Source organism: Cynocephalus volans, chromosome 11 (assembly GCF_027409185.1).
Source record: "Cynocephalus volans isolate mCynVol1 chromosome 11, mCynVol1.pri, whole genome shotgun sequence".
Taxonomy (NCBI): Eukaryota; Metazoa; Chordata; class Mammalia; order Dermoptera; family Cynocephalidae; genus Cynocephalus; species Cynocephalus volans.
In genome coordinates, this window is record NC_084470.1 from 57,099,232 (window position 1) to 57,106,293 (window position 7,062).

Here is a 7,062-nt window from a genome sequence, read left to right on the forward strand (position 1 = left end):
CACAACATATTTGATTGAAAACCAGGTGATAAAACTACATATTGTAAAGCTTGTTTTTAAAATACGTTGTGTACAAGAATGTGTACACACAGTAAAAATACATTGACCAAAATGTGCACCATGGTTATTCATAGGCGGTGAAATAACTGATACTTCGTGGTGGTGGCTTTTTCCTCTTGCACTTTTGTATATTCCAAATTTTCCATGGTGAAGACGTGTTTTATCTGTTTTCATACGGAATCTGACAGCTACATCTGGCTTGAAACTGAGGAAACCAGAAGAGCCACCAGCTCCAGGCAGATGCCCAGCTTGGTTTGTGGCCTTGGTAGGTGTGCTCTGCTCTGAGGGACAAATTTGCTTCCATTACTTAGGTACTACGTGATGCTTGATCTACAATTTGTGTTTTTCAAATAAATTCCCTGCATATGCAAAATTCCAGGTGTGTGGAATTTTTTGCAGTGCCCACTGGAAAGAAAGTGAGATGGAACAGGCAGCAAGCAGTAAGGTACACAGCAGAAAAAGCACAGACATGGAGGTGGACGGCACAGTGTGGAGTGCTGGTCTGGCCACTTGCTGACAGACCCGGTTTCCCAATCTGAATCTGGATTAATGCCTTCCTCACAGTGTTGTTAGAACTAAGCGAAATAAAATAGATAAAACACTTGTACAAAAGAGGTTCTCAACAAATGTCACATTTTCTTCTCTTCCTGCCAACTTAAGAGTATTGAAAGCAGGCTTCTCATTTGCATGAAAATAATCCATAGCCACACTGGGTGAGGCTGGGACAGTGTTTTCCATCTTGGGCATTCCCATACAACCTGAGTAAGTTGGGCCACATCATCTGTACTTAATTTTTTTCTTTACGACACCTCCTTTTTTTGTGGTAAAATATACATATAAAATTTACCACTTTAATCATTTTTAAGTGTACAGTTCAATAGCATTAAGTACATTGACATCGTTGTGCAACTATCATCACTATGTATTTCCACGACTTTATCATCCCAAACTGAAACCCTGTACCCCTTAAACACTATTCATCTTCCCCTCAGCTCATGGTAACCACTCTTCTACCTTCTGTTTCTGACTTTGACTATTCCAGGCACCATAAATAAGTGGAGTCATACAATTTTGTCCCTTTGTGTCTGGTTTATTTCACTCAGCACAATGTCTTCAGCGTTCGTCTGTGTTGTCGCATGTGTTAGACTTCATTTTTTTTTAAGGATGAGTGTCTTCCATTGAATGTGTATACTACATTTTGTTCGTCCATTGATGGACATTTGGGTTGTTTCTGGTTTTTGACTATTGTGAATCATGCTGCTGTGAACATTGATGTACAAATATCTATTTGAGTCTCTGCTTTCAATTCTTTTGTGTATATACTCTGAGATGGAATTGCTGGGTCATATGGTAATACTGTTTTAATTTTGTGAGGAACCACCACACTATTTTCCACAGCTGCTTCACTATTTTACGTTCCCACCAGCAATGCACAAGGGTTCCAATTTCTCCACATCTTCACCAACACTTGTTTTCTGTTTTTTTGATATCAGCCATCCTAATGCGTGTGAAGTGTTATCTCATTATGGTTTGGATTTGTATTTCCCTAGTGATTAGTGATGAGACTTTTTTCATTTGCCTAGTGGCTGTCAATTCATTTTTTAAAAAGCATTTACTTGCCTGAAGCGATATCATTTGTGAAGTACTGGGTAATTTGCACAAGTCTTGAAATTTTAAAATTATAATGATGTTCACCTGTGTGCCATCTAAAATCATGACCCAGGGGTACCTTTTGGGAAATGGTGCTTTAGGGGATGCATAAGACTCTAGATCATACCCCCAAAAGACTTACAGGCTTCTGAAAACATTGCTTCTCATGTGGGACCAATAAAGACACCTGGGCCCACATTCTGGGGGTGAAAGCATTTTGCCCTTTGACCTCATCACCCTATGTAGGTGGTCCTGCCCAGGTTCACTGAAAACGCTGTTGCTAACTTAAATGCCTCACATCAGGGAATAGTTTACTGAATTAGGGCTCATCCTTAACCTTGAAATATTATACCACCTTTTAAAATCATCTTTAGAAAGAGGTTTCAATGATATGGGTGAATGTTTAAGCTACAATGTCAGGTGTTAAAGGCAGAATACAGTGTGGTCTCAACTAGAATTCTTAAAAGGTAAGAAACACAGAAATATTAAAAGTGATCATTTCTGAGTAGGGGAATTATGGGTAATTTGGGGGGGTCGCTGGCCCATTAGGGGATCTGAACTCTTGAGCTTGGTGTTATCAGTACCACACTCTATCAGCACCACACTCTAACCAAGTGGGCTAACTGGCCAGCCCTCAAATTATGCATAGTTTTAAATCTTACTTTCTAAGCTATCTACAATCACATATAGAGTAATTAACTTTTTAGTTGGGAAATTAAGATTTTGAAAATAAAGGCAAGATTTACTTATTTGGGAGGTTACACATAATTCTGGAGAAGTTCATGGAAGCTTTCATGGGAAAAGGCGGAGTTAGCCTGGGAAAACTATGACAGTACAAGGAAAATGCAAAACTTCAAGATGAGTGGCTAGATGTAGAATAGATGTTTCTACTTCAGTGACATTCGTGACGGGTATACATTGATAACGTCAACGAAGAAAAGAACTAGGGAAAACACAACACCATAGCAAACACAGTTGCTTTGGAATGTGTCTTAGATGAGGTTCCCCTGAAGCTGACTGGAGACCTGTGTACAGGGGGTTTCTTGAGTGCTCTGGGGAACAACGTTTGCAGGCAAGGGATAAGTTAAGCCTAGATGCTGCAATGCTGGGGAGCGACAGTGGCCCCAGCTGATGCCACAGGCAGCTCTGGAGGTAAGGTGGCCCTTCAGAGTTGTCTCAGTTGAGGCAAGGGGCCAGGCCTTTGTATTCCCACATCAACCAGTCACTGAGACAGGCAGCCCCTGGGAAGGGGCGTGACCTTGAGTGAGTGGGCTCCTTTGAGATGGGGGCAGTTCACAGCCAACACCCCCCACCTCTGGGGGAATAAGTGCTTTGGTCCTGGAGGGGGAACCTGAGTGCCTGTCATGGTCCACACTTGTGCTGTTAATTCCACTTCCTCTGGATTCTGATTGGTCAATTTTCCTGGGTAAATTTTATAAGAAAAGGATTAGTGGGACAGTCCCCTCCACTGCAGCCAATCTCAGAACACAACTAAGAACTGACATCCATCCCTCTCCTCCTCTGCCCATTCTAATTCCCTCCCCCTGAGCTAACACCTCTGCTGTTTCATGTGACTTACCTGATGGGAGTGAGCAGACCCTCCTCTCTGGGGGGTCCAAGCCCCTGACCACCATGCCCTTCTCAGGCTGTGGCTGCAATATTTTCCATTGGCCATAAATTGCGCAGGGAGTACCAAGATATGCCCCCAGGGATCACCTGGGCTGAACCTTTGCACCCCTTGGCAACCAGTCATTAGGGGCCTGTCCCTGGGGAGGAAGCAGCCTAGGCAGTTTCCTTCAGCCAATGGCAATTCCCCAGAGACACCTCTGAATCATTCCCAGGGAGTCACCCTTGCCCGTAGCCCCAAGCCCCCAGCCTTCTCCCACATACTCAGCCTAGCTCTTGCCGCTTCAGTAACCGTGATCAGCTAGCTTCCCTACGCACAACTCCTGTAGTCCGTAGTCACTCATCCTTCCACCTTATGCTATTTTATGGAACCATTTGTTCATATCTCAGGTCACCTCAGGACTCAGCTAGCAGTGTTCAGCAAACCATCGTGCAACAATTGATTAATTGCTTCATTCTTTTAACAGCTTAGACATTAATCAGAGACCATGATTCCCCATTTATTTTCCCGTTTATGCATCAATATTCTCCTTCAGAGATTCCTCTCTTCTCTCAGCCAAGTCCTAAAATGACCAAAAACAAAATGAGAAAAAAAAGGGGTGGGGGGAGAACTCAGGGAATCTGCCTACCCCACACTTTCCCTACAAGAACACCTCCCAGCCGTAGTGCCTCCCCTCCCCAGTGTGGGTGATAGTGTCTGTCCTCTTCCCTCTGTGAATGGGGCAGCAGTGACACAGTCACTCCTGGCCACTCTGAACTCTACCAGCCAGAGGGGGCTGATCGGGGCTTTGCGGGTGTCCTGTGTGAGCAAGCAGGGAGAATGCAGGTGCATGTGAGCTCACTGTTTTGGCTTAGAGCTTCTTTTTTGTAAAAGCCTCACTTTAAAAAATTTCCAAAGCCAACAAAGTCATTTGGCTCTACATTGACTGTACTGATTTTGTAAACTCTGTACTCATGTATGTGCTCGTTAGTTTAAAAAATAAACGGAATAAAAGAAGATGAACACTGCTCACCGAGGAAGCCCTGGGAGGGCAGCACCGGTCAAGCCAGCCAGTGATGCCACTAGGCCCTGCATGAACTCTTCGCTAAGGAAAGGAGAGGGCCAGCCCTGAAGAGCACCTGAGGACCAGGTGGAGGAAGATGGAACACCTGTGAGAAGACTTGAAGGTGGAGGAAGCTTTTGGAGGGTGCCAACCACAGTTAGTGTGGCTGAGAGGGAACTGGTTTGAACCCCAATTTGATCGGAGGTGGCCCACGATACACAGTGGGAAAGCAGCCTGGGCCCCACTGGCCCCACACTGGCCACCCAAGGACTAATGACCTCACAGGCCAGTCAAGGAGCATCACAAGGACACATTTTAAAAGCCAATATAGATGTCGGTATATAAAAAGTGGTTACCAACTTCAAAAATGTAACGCCCACCTCGGCACAGGTACAGCTGGCCCTGCACGATACAAGCATCTTGCACCTGGGAGGGTGAGACGCAGGCTGGGGCTCCCCTCGTGTCCCTCCCACTTCTCCTACCTCCCCCACCCCAGTCCCCAAAAGGACAAGGGCCCCTCACAGAATTAGTCTCTCAAAGGCGCCATAACACTGATCTGTTTTCTTGTCGGTCTCCACCAGGTCTGCAGGCCTCCTCAGCACCTGTGTGCAGACTACCTGGGCCCCAAGAGCTGCCCACAAGCTTGGTAAATGGAGGAAGGAAGGAGAAGAGGGAGGGATGGAGGGAGGAAGGAAGGAAGCGGGTGGGGGGAGATCCGTTCCCTTATCTTCTCCATTCTCATTAAAGTCGATGTGACCCTCTTCTAAGATCATTAGCACTCATGGAGCATCTCCAGCATCCCCACACATAGGGCATGAGAAGAAAGAACAAGGCAGAGTGGGACTTGGTGCTCTCCAGAGAAGAGGCTCTGGCCACCCCCAGGGGTCTCTGCACTCCCTGCAGACTTGGCCACCGCCTGCCCCAGGGTCAACCCTGATCTGAAAGGGAAACAAAAAGATATGAAAGCAGAAGAGTGAGCTCATATTCTTCTCCTAGGTGATACAGCACTTCTGAGCTACACAAATATCTCTGATGCTGACTATATGATGTAACTAGTGCTTTGCAGATCAGCCCCAGCTCCATATAGTGAGCCCTCCATGGCAGACACCAAACCATGAATCCATTGACATTAGTGGGACATTAAACAGTCCCAAATCACTCAGGTTTATTTTTAATTAGAAAAAAAGAGACAAAGACTACAGATTAGATTTATCAGCACATAATCAACATCAACCAGAAAAATTGGAATAGCTTATTGTAGGATCTCATCTTCAAAAAATCAAATCTGACTTTTCGGATTTACCAGACGAGCCCATCAAATCAAAAAACATGTGCTAAGGAAAGAACACAAAATCTCATTTGTACTGTGAAAAGTAAGACATTATTTTCCTATAGCACATGAAGATGTTTGGATGAAAGGTATTCCCCTCTAGAGGGTGTCCTGAGACCACAGATTGTACGTATGCATCAGTTATGAAATAAAAATATTGACAGCCCAGTGGATGAAAGATTGCCCCAGTTGGATCCTTTGCAGAAGACCCTTCCCTTGAAGCTAATGGCTCTCTCTCTATTTAGTTGTTGACAGTTAACACCACCTACCCCTGCACTTGGCTCCACCTCAGCTCAGGCACAGCCTAGCCAAGGGCCTCTGTCACCCCAAGGCTAAGAAACCTCCCTCTCTGGGCAGGGGAAGGAGAGAAATCCACAAATGAAAATAATGACCAATTGCTTTGCAACTCCATGAGCCACTAAGAGCCACAAAGCAAGACCCCTCAGGTGAGAGCACAGGTGATGTGCCCTCCCTACCCATCTGCCAGATCCCTCTTTCCCTTCAGCCTCAGAAACACATAGAAGTTCATCCTTCTCTCAGCTGGAGCCAGAGCAGTTCTTTGGAGCTGGTTCTGAACTCAGCTGTGCCTCACGCCACTTCTTAGGAGAGGTAATAACAGCCAGGGTACATGCTGGTGCAGGCCAGCAATCATCCTGCATGCAGATTTGGGAAGATTTGACTCTCCCCCTGAATGTCCATGTTGCCAGTCCCCAGCCTCCTTCCACCTGGAAACAGGCAGAGCTGACCGATGTTCTTTGAAATGGATGTGGCTCTTCTCCTGGCAATCTTTAGGGTGGGTGCTCTCCCTGCCCATTTCATGAATGGCAAAAAGGAGACCCCGAGCCACAAAGAGATAGATCGATGCAAACACACATGCACCATGCACACCCCCATTCGTACACGCTCCTGGAGATCATGTGTCAGCACGGACAACTTCTGCCTCTTTATTGAAGAACCAGCATCCCCTTGGAAGCCAAGAGAGCCCTTTCCAGCACACAGGGAGAAAACCTTCCTCTTTCAGAGGCCTCTGCTGGGCAGAGGAACAGTGGTAAGGGTGAAGAGTCTTTAATAAGGGGACTGCAGAGACACCTTCTCAGGCTGCCAAGAACTGACCCCATCCAAACACAGTGGGTTTGGATCCAACAGCCTAAAAGAAGATCTCAGCTCTGCCCAGTACTAGTAAGTCACTTAGCCACTTAACTGCCGGTGCCTGTTAGCTCATTGTCAGAACAAGGGCATGGGCAGGCCGTTGTTCATCTTTGTCTCCCCAGCCTGGTGCCTGGCATATAAGTGGCTCTCAGTAAATGTTTTGAAAGGGGGTGAGGAGAGGTCCTGCCACTGTACTTCCCAGTA